Consider the following 18425-nt stretch of genomic DNA (forward strand, 5'->3'; position numbering starts at 1 on the left):
GGCATGTGGAGAGTGCCATGCTAGCCCAGGGGAATGGAGGGAACCATTCCTGAGAGGGAACAGTGGATTGGCACTTAAGGATGAACAGGATTTAGAAAAGTAGAGAATGAAGTGGTATCCATGACAACATGGAGATGAGAGGTCAGGATGAGGCAGGAGGCTAGTATGTAATAACAATGAAGAGGAGGATAAGTATTATATCTAGTTAACATTTAATGAGTGCTTATTATACACAAGGCATTATTCCTAGTACATTAAAATTTTTTGTTTTTTAGGCTGCACCGTGAGGTATGTGAGATCTTAATTCTCTGGCCAGGGATTGAACCCGTGCCCCCTGCACTGGGAGAGTGAAGTCCCAACCACTGGACTGCCAGGGAAGTCCCATATTCCTAGTACTTTAAATACACAGTCTCATTTAATCCTCCTTATGATTCCATGCAGTAGGTGTCTGTTTTATAGGTAAGAAAGTTAAGGAACTTGCTAGAAGCTAGTTCCCAGGGCTGCTGGGATATAAGGTAAAATGTATGGAGTGAGGGTAGATGAAATTCTTGTGACTTTGAGTAAGACCCAGATTGCGAATGGTTTTGAATATAATGCAAAGGGTTTAATGAAGAGAGCAGAAGGGCATTGCAATTTGCTGAGTGCCCACTGTATGCCAGGCAAATACCTGATCTCATCAAATCCTTATAATTCCCCTACTTAATGAACATTATAAGCCACAGTCTTACTAACAAAACTCAGATATATTTCTATTTCCCTTAAATCGTTCTACTAGTAAGTGGCAAAAGGAAAAAAAAACCCTTCCCCTTTACTTATTTTCTATCTAATGTATTCTTCCCTACTCTTTCTTTATGGCAATTATTTTATTTTTTTATTGAAGTATAGTTGAGTTACAATGTTGTGTTAGTTTTAGGTGTGTGTGTGTGTGTGTGTGTGTGTGTATGTGTATATATATATATATATTTATTTATTTATTCTTTTTCAGTTTCTTTTCCATTATAGACTATTACAAGATACTGAATATAGTTCCCTGTGCTATGCAGTAGGTCCTTGTTTTTTTAATCTATTTTATATATAGTAGTGTGTATATGTTACTCTCACACTCCTAATTTATCCTGCCCCCCTTCCACTTTGTTAACCATAAGATTGTTTTTTATGTCTGTGAGTCTGTTTCTGTTTTGTCAATAAGTTCATTGGTATCATTTTTTTTTAGATTCCACAAATAAGTGATATATGATATTTGTCTTTCTCTGTCTGACTTAATTCACTTAGTATGATAATCTCTAGGTCCATTCATGTCACTGCAAATGGCATTATTTCATTCTTTTTTATGGCTGAGTAGTATTCCATTGTATATATGTACCACATCTTCTTTATCCATTCATCTGTCAATGGACACTTAGGTTGCTTCCATGTCTTGGCTATTGTAAATAGTGCTGCTGTGAACATTGGGGAGTATGTATCCCTTCTATTTAGAGCTTTTGTCTTTTGGGGATATATGCCCAGGAGTGAGATTGCTGGATCATATGGTAACTCTGGTTTTAGATTTTTAAGGAACCTCTATACTGTTCCCCATAGTGGCTGCACCAATTTACATTCCCACCAACAATATAGGAAAGTTCCCTTTTCTCCACACACTCTCCAGCATTTATTATTTGTAGACTTTTTGATGATGGCCATTCTGACAGATGTGAGGTGATACCTTATTGTAATTTTGATTTTTGATATTAGAGAAATGCATTTCTCTAATGATTAGCGATGTTGAGCATCTTTTCATGTGCCTTTGGCCATCTGTATGTATGACAATTATTTTTAATCCTTTTTTCCCTTCTGATCATCCAATGAAAACTGTCGGTCCTGATGTACATGGAAATATACACAAATGAAATTTTGCTCGTGGTTTATTTCACTGCATGGGAATTTTATTTCCTTCATATGGACAGACTATAAAAACAATATTTTAAAAGAATTATTTCTTAGTTTTTTACTTGCAAAATGTTAATGGCCACTTCCTTTAAAAAAGCAATAAATCCAAATTTTGCAAATGGATAAAAGATGTACATTTAAATTCTGCTGAAATGTAAATTTCAGCAAGAAACCTGCAGTTATTTGACTAAATAAGAAATTAAAATTTCGGAGCTGTCTTTGCATGACAACATCTTTTTTGCTATCTAATCAATTTCAACATTGTTTTATTGACATCAAGTCCCCCATACCATGGCTCTCAAAGGTTAAGTAACAAATCACATCGTCAGTCCCAGAGCTCGCTTTGCTAGACACGGTCAGATATATGTCAGGGAGCCCCAGAATTCCCTAAGACTCTTTGAGTTTAATTTGTTCTGTATAATCCCCTTTGTCCTAGAGTTAATGAGCTCGGTTTTGGCAAGTTCTGTGCATTCTTCGTGTTGTCTGTGTCAGCAAGGTGAGGATGTGACTCCAGTTCAATTGTAAGGTTGTCTACACCACAGTAAATGTCAAAAGAATTCTGCCCCATTTCCAGGGGTCTACAGATTTCTGCTTGCGGAGCAACTGACAAGGTGTTGTCACTGTGGACAACAGTCTACAAAAGCATTTCTTCTGAACTGGAAAACTGGATAATTTTCCACTTGTCTTCCAGAACAGTGAAAATGGCTGAAAAGCTTGGTCCTTTTCAGCAGCAAACATAATGGTGAATGCTGGGTTTAAATTCTAGTTGTTGCCTTATCCAACTTGCTAAAAATGTCCAGCAAGAATTTATCCCTGTCAGATTATTCTGAGAAGGGGTCATATTTAGTCTGTTAGAAGTTCAGTCAGGTGTTTTAAGATTTGTTCTCTAAAAGCTGGTAAACCTCTCTAGAGAAGGGCTTCAGAGTCTGCTTCTGTTTCTTGTCCTGTTTTTTTTTTAATCCCATACTCCCAATTTATCCCTCCCCTCTCTTCTCCTTTGGTAACCGTGTTTATTTTCTATGTCTGTGAGTCTATTTCTGTTTTGTAAATAAGTTTATCTGTGTCTTTTTTTAGATTCCACATATAAGTGATATTGTATAATATTTGTCTTTGTCTGACTTACTTCACTTAGTATGATAATCTCTAGGTCCATATGTTGCTGCACATGGCATTGTTTCATTCTTTTTTATGGCTGAGTAGTATTCCATTCTCTCTCTCTCCCTCTCTCTCTCTCTCTCTCTCTCTCTCTCTCTCTATCTATCTATCTATATATACCGCATCTTCTTTATTTATTCATCTGTTGATGGATACTTAGGTTGCTTCCAGGTCTTGGCTGTTGTAAATAGTGCTGCTTGAACATTGGGGTGAATGTATCTTTTTGAATTAGAGCATTCTGTTTGCATCATATGCAAATATTTTCTCCCAGTCTGTAGGATGTCTCTGCTCCGTTTCTTGACAAAACATGTCGGGAAGGTGGTTCAAGGCAAGGCCTGCAGGACCTTCTCTGAGGCTGACTGACTGGGTCTGACACTCAAGCACAGCAATGCAGCGATGTCACTTGCCGCTTCTTTTTCACTGTATCAGTTCCCCGTTGCTGTGTGACAAACCTCCCCACAATTTAGTGGCTTCAACAACAGCCATTTGTTTGGCTCATGATTTTGTAGGTTGGCAGTTTGGGAGGGGCTCGCTGGTGGTTCTTCTGGTCCGGACTGGGCTCTGTTCACGTCTCCCAGGCTCATTCATGCTTTTGCATTCATGGGAGGTGGGTTGGCAAGACCAGCTGTTTTGAGATGGCCAGGCTGAGGGATGTCTGAACCCTCTCTCTGCATGCTCTCTTACTCATCAGCAGACGAGCCTCAGCTTGTTCACATGGTGCCTGGGTTCCAAGAAAAGCCAGAGAGCAAGCCTGTGAGAACAAGCCCAAGTTTCTTTTCAAGTTTTTGTGTGTTACCTTTGCTCCTGTCCTACTGATCAAAGCCAAGTCACATGGTCAGTGCAAATTCAAGTCATGAACCAAAAATCCAAGGATCAGTGAGAGGTGCCACCTTGTAAGGATGTAGATACAGGGTGGGGAAGAACTCATGGACATCTTTCCAATTTACCACATTCACAAAGCACAAAATAAGCTCTTTTAGGGTTTAAAGGGGCCAATAAATTATACTCTTTCCCCCACGTCTGCGTTTACAACCAGCTGAGAGAAGTAAATGGGATTCAAATGGGGCAGATCAAACACCAGCCTTTATTACTGGTGAAATTAGAATGAAGGCATGGCTTGCTTTGTAGTCTGTAGTTCAAAACTTCTACAACTCCTACAACCCCCTGGAATTAAAGTAACCGTCTGGAATAGAGAGGTCCCCCTGCAGGAACTTAAAAAATGTGTGTGTTTTGTGGAGGTGGGTGGTCAGACAGAAAGAAACTAAAGGAAGTGACTTGGTAGAGACACTTTATCCTCTGCTCTGTAGAGAAAAGTGGACCAGTGGGTGCTAGACACTTCCTCTCCCATCAAGGAGATAAAGAAAAATGTGGAAGGAGGGGGCCAAAGTGACTATTTTATGAGCCTAGGTGGGAGTGCTGTGAAAGGGAGAAAAATGGTTCCCCTTAACCCAGATGTGTTTCCAAGCAATGAAGGTGTTCTTTTTGTGCCCTGAGAACCATCTTTTCCCTCTTAAGTGAAATTTTGCTTGACAATGAAACTATTCATCATTTTGAAGATGTGCATGGCCAGTGAAGTTTCCCAATGGGACTGGCAAAGTAGGACTCCTTCTTTGACAGAGTAAGTGAAAATAGATGAAAACCAAGAATTGGCTGCATTGAAAGACATCAGTAGTTACATCCTGTTGCAGGTTGAAGGGAAATGCCATGACCTGCCAATTCCATGGCCTGCTTCTAAATACTGGAGGGAATGTAATGTTTTGGGAATGGTGCCATTTGATGAAGGGGCTGCTTCTATTTCTTTTCCAATTCTCTAAGACCCAAAGAAGCTAAACTGTGGTGTCACAATGAACTTGTCTGTGCAGGTAAGTTTCTCCCTCGGCAATGCCAGGAGCAAACGTTGGGGGGTGAATTTTCATAGTCACAACAGTCCTCAAAACTCAGGTTCGTAAACAATGTTAACTGCTTTATTTCTATATAAGAGAGTCTTAGCTTTCAGGTCCCTAACTCCAGGAATAGTGGGGAACTTAATCTTGCAAAACCAAGTAGGCTTAGCCAAGTCTTGTTTAGAATTCAGTCTCTTTGGGATAAATATACAAAGAATTCTGGACGCTTGCCTTCTCCTTTTTCTTTTGCTTTTCCTCAGAGGAGAGGCATCAGAAGAACATGGGCATCTGGTCCATGGTCATCCTCTGACCTGTGATGAAATAACTAAGTTGGTCCTTGTCAACATGTGTTGACATTTGCTTCTGTGGTCCTATCTGGCCTCCTGTTGACAGGTCATGATTTTGTGACCTCCTTGTCCTGACCTCAAGCACTTTTGGGCCAGATACCCTCTCTCAGCACTTCTGCTCTCCCCTTGATGGCTTTGAAACTCTTGGGATCCTTCCTCCCGTCACACTGGAGTGCACAGGGTCCCACTCTATGAGGCCACTCTGGGCCCATCCAGAAAGATTCTTCCCTCCATCATTGCTAAATTACCAATGATGGTACACTTGTTGGAAACAGCTTCTCTGAAAGGCTTGCAGATTCTCCAGGGGACACTGGAAAGGAAAGCATAGGTCTGCTGTGCTCTGAGATCTCCCCAAATCATTTGGAGTTTCTATGAAACCTCCCTCCTTCCCATCTTTCAGCCACTAGAAAGGGCAGGAAGTATGGTCCCTTCCTCTGAGATTTACCTCCAAATATATCTAATTCTATCACTCCCCTCTCCCAAATTTCTGGTAGATTATCTCCTCCTCTTAGCCCGGTCTCCTTTCTCTTTTATTTAATGCCTCTACTTTGCTTTGTTCAGCGCTCAGCTCTTGATTTTTTCCCTCTCAAGGCTTTTAACATGGCCGGGACTATTATGGCTGTAAAGCAAGCATTCTGAAAACCAACTGAGCTTTGGTTTTAGGTTGTATCTCCCTCCCCCGGCGAGGCAGGGGGTAGAGAAAGCTTTTACTGCTGGTTGACGTGGTAGAGTGTGGAGGGTGAAATTGAGAAATACAGGGGAAACTTTCTCAGTTAATGTCACAGAATATGATCCTCCTCTAGCACCTTCTACATCTTCCAGATAAGGTTTCTGTGTTGGGAAAATCCAAATTTTCTTAACAGTGCAGATTTTTCCAAGTTCAACATGATTTTCACAAAAGATCCACCTACAGGCAGTGGTGAGTCTACATAGGTGCTCTTGGGAAAGAGAAAAATGCTGGCAGTGCCGGGGCTGGGAGGCAGGTCACCAAAGAGGACAGAAGAGCTGGTGTGGACACAGGTGTGGAGATGGTGCCTCCGCTTATGGGTTGAAGAGAGCAGAAGGCTGTTCTCGGCTGCACAGACACCTTGAGCACCCATGTTAGCTCCATTGGTAGTTCCACAATGTATCACCCATCAGGAAATTTTTCTCTCACCAATGATGGAACATAAAACTTCTCCCCTCCAAAGAATAAGGAGTCTGGTGGCAGCGGGGAGGTCCCATAGCCCAACGCCACAGTGCTCTAAGGTCTGTGAAGATAGATGTGCATCTCGATTTACCCCCTTCCAGCTGCGTGACCTTGGGCAAGTTACTCAATCTCTCTAGTCCTCAGTTTTCAGATCTGAAAAATGTGAAGAATGATAACGCATGGGTTTGTTAAGATAATGAAGTGAACTATGGTATGCAAAGTCCTTGGCAGAATGCCTGGTACGTAATAAGTGCTTGATAAAGGTTAACCATTATTCTTGTATCATTTTTAATTTTCATTGTCGTTGCTGTTGTGCTTCAGGAGGATGCTGTAGAGATTTTTGCTTTGGGTCTATTTTGGTTTTTTTGCCAGTGACTCACACTGTTCAGTGTTAGACTAAGGGTGGATAAGGGTCAGGTGCCACTTCAGTCAGGTTGGCTGTGAGTGTTTCTGGGTAAGGTAACAGTCACACAAAAGGGCAGCTACATTGGAACCACACCACAGAAGTATGAGCAAAGAATGTGTGAGCTGTGATGACATGTTCAAGTTCAAGCTAAGCTAAGACTGATGTAGACCAGCCGTGTTAGAATCATAATGGCAGTTATGTTTTCTTCTTTCCTATCATTGAGGTCCTATTCTAGATACCATAAAATGGTGACCACAGTGATAGCACTTGTTAGAAGTGGAATGGTACCTTAATAATATCATTTGACATGAAAATGCCTTTCCAGATAGGTAATTTACAATGTAGTATAGGAAAAAATTTATGCCATGTTTTCAGATAACTTGGAACCATCCATGTAACCCCAGGGTCTATAGGTTGCATATTAAGAATTTCTTTCATTGTGTAAAAAGGAAAAATCAAAATGGAGTTGGTATTGCTAAGAGAGCTCTCTGAAATACAGCCGGGGGGCCGTTGAGGAAGTGTGACTTATGCACATCTCAGCCTGGATGCAATCTGAACTTTAACCACTTCTTTCTTAATGTAGGCATCCAGAACATCTGCCCAACGTTCCAGAAACTCAACATACTTACGGCACGCTTACCCTAAAATAACTCGTGACAGCCTGCCCCTTAAGGGCCGATATTTCCTTTCTTGCATCAAGGTCAATCATAATTCTTGAACAACCTTGTGGTTTTACCTTTATAAGCCCCTAACTCTTTCTGTTCTTGGAACTCTTTCAGTTTTACCCAAATCTGTGTCTCCTGAATTGCAGTTCTTAAGACTCCCCAATAAAGCGCTTTGTTCTTTGCAGCCTTGATACTGGTGATTGATTGAGAGCTGGTCTCTTTTTTTTTTTTTAACATCTTCATTGTAGTATAATTGCTTTACAATGGTGTGTTAGTTTCTGCTTTATAACAAAGTGAATCAGTTATACATATACATATGTCCCCATATCTCTTCCCTCTTGCATCTCCCTCCCTCCCACCCTCCTTATCCCACCCCTCCAGGCGGTCACAAAGCACCGAGCTGATCTCCCTGTGCTATGCGGCTGCTTCCCACTAGCTATCTACCTTACGTTTGGTAGTGTATATATGTCCATGCCTCTCTCTCGCTTTGTCACAGCTCACCCTTCCTCCTCCCCATATACTCAAGTCCGTTCTCTAGTAGGTCTGTGTCTTTATTCCTGTCTTACCCCTAGGTTCTTCATGACATTTTTTTTCTTAAATTCCATATATATGTGTTAGCATACGGTATTTGTTTTTCTCTTTCTGACTTACTTCACTCTGTATGACAGTCTCTAGGTCCATCCACCTCACTACAAATAACTCAGTTTCGCACCTTTTTGTGGCTGAGTAATATTCCATTGTATATATGTGCCACATCTTCTTTATCCATTCATCTGTTGATGGGCACTTACGTTGCTTCCACGTCCTGGCTATTGTAAATAGAGCTGCAATGAACATTTTGGTACATGACTCTTTTTGAATTATGGTTTTCTCAGGGTATATGCCCAGTAGTGGGATTCCTGTGTCATATGGTAGTTCTATTTTTAGTTTTTTAAGGAACCTCCATACTGTTCTCCATAGTGGCTGTATCAATTTACATTCCCACCAACAGTGCAAGAGGGTTGCCTTTTCTCCACACCCTCTTCAGCATTAATTGTTTGTAGATTTTTTCATGATGGCCATTCTGACTGGTGTGAGATGATATCTCCTTGTAGTTTTGATTTGCATTTCTCTAATGATTAATGATGTTAAGTATTCTTTCATGTGTTTGTTGGCAATCTGTGTATCTTCTTTGGAGAAATGTCTATTTAGGTCTTCTGCCCATTTTTGGATTGGTTTGTTTGTTTTTTTGATATTGAGCTGCATGAGTTGCAGGATACAAAATTAATGCACAGAAATCTCTTGCATTCCTATACACTAATGATGAAAAATCTGAAAGTGAAATTAAGAAAACACTCCCATTTACCACTGCAACAAAAAGAATAAAATATCTAGGAATAAACCTACCTAAGGAGACAAAAGACCTGTATGCAGAAAATTATAAGACACTGATGGAAGAAATTAAAGATGATACAAATAGATGGAGAGATATACCATGTTCTTGGATTGGAAGAATCAACATTGTGAAAATGACTCTACTACCCAAAGCAATCTACAGATTCAATGCAATCCCTATCAAACTACCAATGACATTTTTCACAGAACTAGAACAAAAAATTTCACAATTTGTATGGAAACACAAAAGACCCCGAATAGCCAAAGCAATCTTGAGAAAGAAAAACAGAACTGGAGGAATCAGGTTCCCAGACTTCAGACTATACTACAAAGCTACAGTAATCAAGCCAGTATGGTACTGGCACAAAAACAGAAATATAGATCAATGGAACAGGATAGAAAGCCCAGAGATAGACCCACCCACATATGGTCACCTTATCTTTGATAAAGGAGGCAAGAATCTACAGTGGAGAAAAGACACCATCTTCAATAAGTGGTGCTGGGAAAACTGGACAGCTACATAAAAGAATGAAATTAGAACAGTCCCTAACACCATACACAAAAATAAACTCAAAACGGATTAAAGACCTAAATGTAAGGCCAGACACCATCCAACTCTTAGAGGAAAACATAGGCAGAACACTCTATGACATAAATCACAGCAAGATCCTTTTTGACCCACCTCCCACCTTTATCTCCTAAATGGGAATAAAAACAAAAATAAACAAATGGGACCTAATGAAACTTAAAAGCTTTTGCACAGCAATGGAAACCATAAACAAGACAAAAAGACAACCCTCTGAATGGGAGAAAATATTTGCAAATGAAGCAACTGACAAAGGATTAATCTCCAAAACAGACAGCTGGTCTCTTTAAGTGCCAACAGTCTGCGCCATCTGTCCATCACCTAGATCACCCAGCCCAGGCATGTACACATAGTAGGTGTATAACAGATGTATAATAGGTGCATAGTAAGCGCTTATTCAATTGAACTGAAAAGTCTTCAAGACTCAATGATTTCCAGTTGTAATGGTGAACAAGAAGCACTGGAACCCATGCTTCAAGTGTTTCCCTCTCGGATCTGATGAGACGGGTAACTGTCTTGGACATACCAAACTGAAGGTTTATTACTGAAGTATCAGTCCGTACAGAGCTCTGCCAGAGGGATGAGATGAGCAAGCTCAGGAAATGAAGCCAAAGATGGGAAAATGGGAAGATGACCAGGTGGTACATCAAGATAAAGGAGCGAGGCTGAAGTCAGGGGTTTGGAGAAAGGGAGGGAGTCAGGGTGAAAGGTGAGGGAAACAGAACAATTCAGGCTGGAGTTGAGAACCTTCATCATGTTCTGGGAAATGTATCACCTGCCTCTGAATGAAGCCCATTGGGAGGAACAGGTGTGATGGAAGGAAAATGGAGCTATTCACTTCCCTCTTGATAAACAGATAATTTTAGACAGTCTGGTGGTAATAAAAAACTTTCACGGGTGAGATGCAGCTCCTTCAACTAAAAAGACATTCCTGCTGACTCAGAGCAGCTACTTAGGATCTCCATGGGCATATTTTGTTGTAAAACTCTAGAGAAAGCCAGGGACTGTTCCCCAGGTCAGTGCTTGGACGAGCAGAAACAAAGGGTCCATCTGTAGGATCCACTGCACTGTGCAATTAGGACCTGCTGAGAAATGGCAGGTGAGGTCAGAAGAACACATGTAGCTAAGAAAATGCACCCTGACATGGAGTTTTTATTACAAACAAATATAGTACATGTCAGGGATGCGTCTGGGGAGGGGAAGGATCATTGTGAGGTCCAAATTCATAGGCAGAAGCCTTTGCCTGTGGGTGCCCTCCTCACCCTGTTTGGGAGCAGCTCCCAGGAAGCAGGGATGAGTCGTTCCTTTCAGCCTCCCCTTCCACCACCCTGACTGCCCTCTGTGCATCCCCTGGAGTCTAAATCAAGTCCCAACTCCATGCTCAGCAGAGTTGCCCACTGGTTTGACTTAATTCTGTGATTCACCTTCTAGTGAAGGGAATTTCTTTGATAAGCCCATCAAGACTGAAAACTTAAACCTCCAAAACTTTCTTAGTAAAAAGCTTAAGATTTCTCCCAAACTTGCCTGACAGATGCAAACTGCTCCCAGCAACCAGGGTAGATGGCCTTGAGCCCACTGTTGCAGTGAGACCCCCAACCCTCAGAGCATGGCTCCAGGGCCGTGGATGTTAGAAGTTCCAGCAGAGACATTCTCCAAATACAGTCTGAGGCATTCTCCACTGGTGTTGCCCACCAGGTGCCCATCTCTGGGGCTGCTTAGGAGTCAGGTGGGCCGAATTGGAAAGATCTGCCTCTGCTCCTTGCCAGCTGTGTGACATCAGGCAACTTACCTGCTCTCTGTGACCCGGCTTCTCATCTGTAAAATAGAGATTATAATACGCACATCCAAGAGCGATGGGGGTTCCAAACGGGATGATGCATGCAAAGCCCTTAAAGGAGTGCCTTGTTCTGGGCAGCACGCATACATGCGTTTGTGGTTGTTTTCGTAGATGTTTAAATTGCCACCTACTTGCCTGTCTCCTGTCATTTGCTTCTGAGCTGGGTCTCTGATGGAGAAAGACTTGGCCGAGATCCCCTAAAATCCATTACCACCCCAATATGGCAGAGGACCGTTGAGCCAGTGGCTGCCATTGCTTTCTCGCTGGGTGTTGGCCTCAGAGTACTGGGGTGAGCTGCGCAGGATCAGGTGTGAGTGGTGAGGCCCTGAACCTGCTTTTGTTAGAGGGCAGAGCGGGCTATTCTGGGGGCTTAGATTTGCCTCTTTCCCCTGGACTCCTAGTTTTTCTAGTTTGTCCTTCAAGGATGGGAGGTGCTGGTCATGTTTCTCCTTAGTTCCTCTCTCCTTGAGAGAGTAGCTCCAAGAGGGTAAAACAATCCCCAAAGCCACAACAAGGAGAATATTCCAGCAAAAGAGGAGCTTTCAGGCTCTCTTGAATCCCCTCCCAGAGCTCCATTCTCCAGCGCTGGGTCTAATCCTGTCCTTCCTCCTGGTCTCATATCTGACCAATACACTGAGTGTACCTGTAGGCAGAGGTCCCTCACCCTGGCTGCCCTTGGAAATCACTTTGGGAGCCTTAAGAAGATACTATGTGAGCCTCACCCTGGATCAATCAAGTAGGAGGCTCTGGGAGTTGGCTAGGGGAACCTGTATTTCAAAGATCTTTCTAGGTGACTCCAGTTCCCAGCCACAGTCAAGAGGCTCAGGGTTGGAGAGTGTGCAGACTCTGAGTCCATTCTCTGCTCCCTGACTGCAGCTTATTTCCAGCTTGGGCCTGTGATCAGCCTGCCTGACACACCTCTGTGCCCTGTCTTGACTGTGCAGGTTTCAGGGGACCCCGCAGGGGCTCTTGCCATGGTTTAGCTCCAAGGCTCTAAACATAGAGGGACTAAATCTGGCTGTCACTGATCTCAGTTTCAAAATCTCTGCAACATTTGCATGCTTGGCTATTGTTTAAGGTTTACACGTAAAAGAACAATTGTGCTCCGTGTCTCTTCCTCCCTGCTGCTTGCATTCTGATCCTATTTGTTTTTTCTTGGTTTGATAAATAAAATCTCAGTGTTGGAGAGGGGATGACAAGCAGCTTATCCCCCTTTGGTGATAACGATGACAATCATGCCTGCCATTTATTCAGCCCTAACTACACATCAGGCATCATTTCGGGCGCTTTGATTCCATTAACTAATTTATTTCTCCTAATAACCCTATGAGGTTGGGCCTTTTGTTATTCTCATTTTAGAGCTGAGAAAATGGAGGTCACTCAGTGGGTATGTGGTTGAGGCTGGAGCCCTGTCTTTTTCTGTGGACCTTGAGCCAGTGTTCTTCATCATTGCTATGAACTTACTGAATAGAAGGGAGGCAGCTCTTGTTCCTGAACTGTGGTCTCACTGCCCTAGGAGGCTGCAGGGTTTCCCTCGGTGCCCATGGCATGCGCATTCCTCATGAAGCAGTCCTCAAGTCTCCTTACCCATCTGCCGAAGTGGGATAGGATCCTGAGATGGGTGGAGCAGTAAGAACAGAGCCCCTCCTTGGCTTTACCCTCATCAGAAGAGGTGAGCACCCTCGCTCTGGCTGGGACCCTGCCCAGGCCAGCTGCAAGACTTGAGAAGGACTTCTCAGGCTTGAACTCCACGTGGAAACCTGTCTCTTCCCCTGGGATGATTTTTCCCCAGGAAGGGTCAGCATTTGAGCAATTTGGATATTTCCCTGAGAAGCAGAAAGACAATCCACTTCTGGCAGTTCCATTTCTCCAGGCATTGCCTGGACCCAGTGCCTTCGCCCTAAAGGAGCTGTTTAATCTGAGGTCAGCTCCCGCCACATCTAGAGCTGGGTGACATTAAGGTTCAAACTCATTCAGCACCAGGGCATGCTATTTTTTCCATCCTTCACCAGGGCCCTAATATGAATTACTTTTTGGGAAAAAAACCATTTGCAGACCTGGCCTTTCAAATGCCAATGTGTTTGCTTATCAGATTGACTGGAAGGGGGCATGCTAGTTTTTTGGCATAAGTTTTCCTAGGGAAAAATGAGCTGCATGACTACTGGAAAATTAAAAAAAATTAAGTAAATAGGCAAAAAGCCATGCACTAATCAGTAAATCCAGAAACTTCCACAGAGTTCTTGTGGACTCTTCTACTTAACCAGACCTTGTCCACTGAAATGCATTTGCTGATAATCGTGAAAGACAGCTATAAGTTTTGCCTGCCTGATCAACATTATGGCTTCTGGTTACAGCACCCAGATTTTATTGTGGGAAATGTTCTCTTGTCTCTTGAAGGCAGTCTTGGTAGGGCTGTCAGTCAATATGCCCCAACCCCAGCCAAGGGGTGGGCATGAGACAAGACTCAAGCTCAGCCAATCAAATACTCTCTCTCCCTGGAATTTGAATCTTAACACAAAAACAACACGGTGGCATCCATTCATTCCAACAGTTGCCGAAAGAGAACATCCATTTGTTCCTGACTCTCAGATCCCCAGAGTTGTCCTAGTTTCTCTTCTTTCTAAGACCCCTTTCTCCAGCTTTTCATCTGACTCTGGGAGTTATCCATACTGTGACAGTAATTCATTTTTGTGGAAGTGAGAGTTGCTGTTTGTTGCTCACAACCAGAGGCCCAGTGGCCACTGTGATCCTCACCATGGAAACGTTGTCGGCGACACCCTCTGTAGGAAGCGGCTGTGTATTGTACAGTGGAGTCAAAGTTACTGGATATGCCCTTGTCTGTTTTTAACTGAAACTGTTCTTGCCTCGTGCCTTGGTCTGAAGGCAGCTAGCCTAGGATAGAGATGGCTACTCTAGGATAGAGTGGAACAGGTATAGTTCATCCTCCAGCCCCGCAGGAGATGACCCAGTGGGCTCGGTCAAGCAGGTACAATTGTAATTAGGTAAGTCAGTCTGACTGGCTTCTTCTGAATTTGGAAGAGGGAATATGTAAAAGAGTGACCCTGTGATAACAGGTGCTGGACACAGCAGTGGGCACACAGGGAGAAGCAGAGCTCTGACACTGTCCTTCTCATTGCTCTTTTGATCTTCTGGAACAAGGCCTAAAGTGAGGACATGCCCTCTGCTTAATTCCTGCTTCTCTTGCAGATCTCATCTTAAATGTCACCTCTTCAGAGAAGTCTTCCCTGACTGCCCCCTCAAAAGTTGTCATTCCTAACCACCTTATATGATGCTTGTTCTCTGCAAACACTACCCATGTTTTCTTGCTTATGTATTTGTTAGTTAACAATACCCCCAAACCACCTCTAGAATGTAAGCTTCTTGAAAGCAAATATCTCATCTGTTTTGTTTGTCTCTGGGTCTCTTGGATCTAGAACAGTGCTTGTCTCATAACAGGTACTAAACAAGTATTTTTAAAAGCAAAGTATCCCCCTTTTACTTAAGTTGTCTGTTGTAAGATGAATAGTGTCTCCCCAAAAAGTTTGTTCAAGTCCTAATCCCTGGTACTCGTGTATGTGACTTTATTTGGAAATAGAATCTTTGCAGATGTAATTAATAAAGATGAGCAAATACTGAAGTAGGGTGAGCCTTAATCCAATGAATGGTGTCCTTATAGGAAGAGGGAAGTTTGGACACACACAGAGGGAGAACATGATGTGGAGACTGGGGCAGCGGTTGGAACGATGTGCCTACAAGCTAAGGACCACCAGAGATGACTGGAAATCACTGGAAGCTGGGAGAAAAGCATGGAACAGACTCTCCCTCAGAGCCTCCAGGAGGATTCAACCCTGCTGACACCTGGATTTCAAACTTCTACCCTCCAGAACTGTAAGAGAATATTTTCTTAGCATTGTAAAGAATTTGTAAGCTATCTTCTCCTTTTCCTAAGTTGGGAACAATTCCATATCATTCGAAGCTTGATAAAATACCACTTCATTCATTCATCATTCATTAAAACATTAGCTGATTGTTTACTACAAGCCAACCAATGAGATATAAAGATAAATAGGGCTTTTTTGGTAAAATGACTCCCAGCCAATTAGCTGTATTCTCCTCGGTGCTCACATAGCACTTTGCAAAGCCCTTTAGTGTAGCCCTTATCACATCACATTTTGGTGAGTTTTTTTTAACTTCTTGATCACACAGGCCCTACACTTTTTAATGCCTAGTATACCATGCCTAGTACAAAGAAAATATTCAATAAATCCAATGAGTGAATGAGGTGGATTAAATGGTGGATTAAATGGTGGATAAAATGGTGGATTAAAGATTATAGTCATAAGACAAACAGGTGAATACTACTATGATACCAAAAGTATTGTTGGAAACACTCTACTTGTCTTTCTCCTGTGTCTGTCCTAGGGTGAGGGAGCCAGCACGGTGAGCAGGGAATGGAAATCAGGCAGTTCTAGTGCTGGCTTTGCTCCTGGAGGGGATCTCCTCACTGTGGCCTGAACACGGATGGCCAGAGTCAATGGGCAGAATTGAAGGACAGAGAGCGAGAGAAGGCGAGAGAGAGATTGATTCCAGCTCAACTTCCCAGCAGTCAGAGGTAAACAAAGGTAAACTGAGCTGGCTTGGGATGTGATGAGTTCTGTCGCGCGTTAGGTGTTTAAGCAGATGCCAAGATAAATGACGCTTGGCAGGAGTCCTGTAGACTGAGGGTACTCATGGAGTGCGTGATGATTAGATTAGATGGTTCTTTAATTTCCGTTCCAACTTAGGCAAATTGGAAGTCACCTGGGTGACTTGGGCTAAGCCACCCCCTCTCTGGGCCCCAGTTTCTCGTCATCTGAGGGAATTGACTCTAAAAGTCCCCCAGAGTGGGAGTTCTGCAAGTCTAATGGAACTAAATATGTCACAAGTACGAACAGCTGGACAATTATGATGGGAAGCAGTGGGCTTCCCACTGTGGTGGGATGCATTGGAAGCGTGATGCGTAGGAAGCAAATCTTGTTTCAGGAAAATGTGAGCGAAATTTCTCTGCCAGCTGTAAACAGACATTCACGTAGGGTCTTTTGTCCTTGAAGTAAGGATTTCTAAAAGACAGGGGGGTTCAGTGGCATAGGCAGGATTTGGATGTCTGACTGTGAACCCATGACCTGGGCTATCCGTCAAACTGGAGTTCAACGACCAGGCCATGGAGTCGTCTAACAGTTTGCTGTCCTAGGTTCTTTCATGATGGTCTCTTGGCAGTAGACATGTGATTGCCTCGTGTTGCTTTCTCACTTATGTAACTCATTTTGTAAAATCTGCTTTTCCTAACAATTAATTTTCAAAGAAAATTAAGTTTGCAGTAACGAATTAGCAAGATTCGTTAATTGCAAGGAAACCATGGGGTACAAAATAATGGACAAAGGAGTACCAAAGAGAATCACCCCAAAACAGATACGCCCAAGAGGGCCCAGTCATGGAGGAGGGTGATGGGATGGGAGAGTAGGGACATAAAAAGTGGCGAAGAGGTTCTCTTTAACTTACATAGAAATTTATTGAGATGGACTTTTAATGAGATTAAAGGTAAGTGACTACACTAAACTATGGGCTCCCCAGGTTCTGATCACCTCTTTACTCTTCATTATCACCTGTGTAGCTCTTTACTGTTTTGCAAAGTGCCATTATAGCTGTGATTTATTTAGATCTTCATAAGAACCTTGCACATTAAGATACTGCTATCTCTATTTTGCCAGTTAGGAAAACAAAACTAAGTGAAGAGTTAAGCTCAAGGTTGTGTAATCATCCTGAATCTTTCAGCCCCAAGCCCAGCATCTCCTCAAGCCCAGCATCCAATATTCCACTGCATGCCAACCCTGTGGTACCCTGAAAACTCTCACTTGGCATCAGATGCTTTGTTCCAAAGGAAAGACGATGGCTGATCACACTTGATAGCTCTTCTGGTTTTGTGTCTAAGGGCTCAAGCTCTAGGTTTTTTTTTTTTTTTTTTTTTTTTTTTTTTTGCGGTATGCTGGTCTCTCACGGTTGTGGCCTCTCCCTTTGCGGAGCACAGGCTCCAGACGCACAGGCTCAGTGGCCATGGCTCACGGGCCCAGCCACTCCGCGGCATGTGGGATCTTCCCGGACCAGGGCACGAACCTGTGTCCCCTGCATTGGCAGGCGGACGCTCAACCACTGCGCCACCAGGGAAGCCCAAGCTCTAGGTTTTATCACCTGTTTTCAAATGGCGATTCATTTACTTTTTTGACTCTTGATTTCAGTAGAGACAATAATTCATGTTTCACAGATTTCGTAGTGTCAATTTATTCATTCATTTCGTTCATTTACTCATTCAAGGAATGTTTCCTGAGCACTTAGCCTTTGTCATGTGCTAGCGTTGGGTGTGTGGAGCTCAAGACTGTGTTCAAAACCAAAGACATATATCCATTTTTATAACTGTATCACTTAGCTGTACACCTGAAACTAACACAACATTGTAAATCAACGATACTCCAATAATAATAATAAAAAAAGACAAGAAAACTCAAAGGAAACAAAAAAGTTGAGGTAATGATATGACATAGCTCAATGAATTCATAAATATAAAATGTTTAATTTCATCTGGTATATAGTGAGAACGACATAAGCATTAGCTATTATCATTATTAATAAACTGATAGCAAAAACCATATTATTATATAAAATTATCCTGAAAAATACTTGACAAAATTCAGCATTTCTGATAAATTCCATGTAGGCAAAATAGGAATAATAGGTACACCCTAAATGTTATAAAATATTTATCAGAAACATCAGACATATGGGATCATATTAAATGCTGAAATACTAAACACTTTTCCTTCGGAAATCTGTATCAAGACAGGATATTCATTATTATTTAACATTCCTGGAGGTTCCAACTAATGCAATGTGAGTAAAACCAAAAAAAAAAATGCAGAATAATTACCAGGAGAAAATAAAATATACTAATTTTTTCAGTTGATAGAAAGTTACAAAATTTACTTAGAATATGTGACAGACTCTTCAAAAGCAAGTTTTATAAAGT

General features: G+C 42.3%; 1 long non-coding RNA gene across 1 annotated transcript in view; it reads left to right on the forward strand.

Annotated features, from left to right (window-relative positions):
* Positions 1-18425, forward strand: part of LOC307194938 — a 280712-nt gene that overhangs the window by 77591 nt on the left and 184696 nt on the right. The window contains exons 2-3 of the long non-coding RNA XR_013830667.1: positions 15045-15256; positions 15791-15980. This is a non-coding gene — a long non-coding RNA (uncharacterized lncRNA). The remainder of the gene's footprint in view (positions 1-15044; positions 15257-15790; positions 15981-18425) is intronic.

The sequence above is a fragment of the Stenella coeruleoalba genome (assembly GCF_951394435.1).
Source record: "Stenella coeruleoalba genome assembly, chromosome: 11".
In the NCBI taxonomy this organism is placed as follows: Eukaryota; Metazoa; Chordata; class Mammalia; order Artiodactyla; family Delphinidae; genus Stenella; species Stenella coeruleoalba.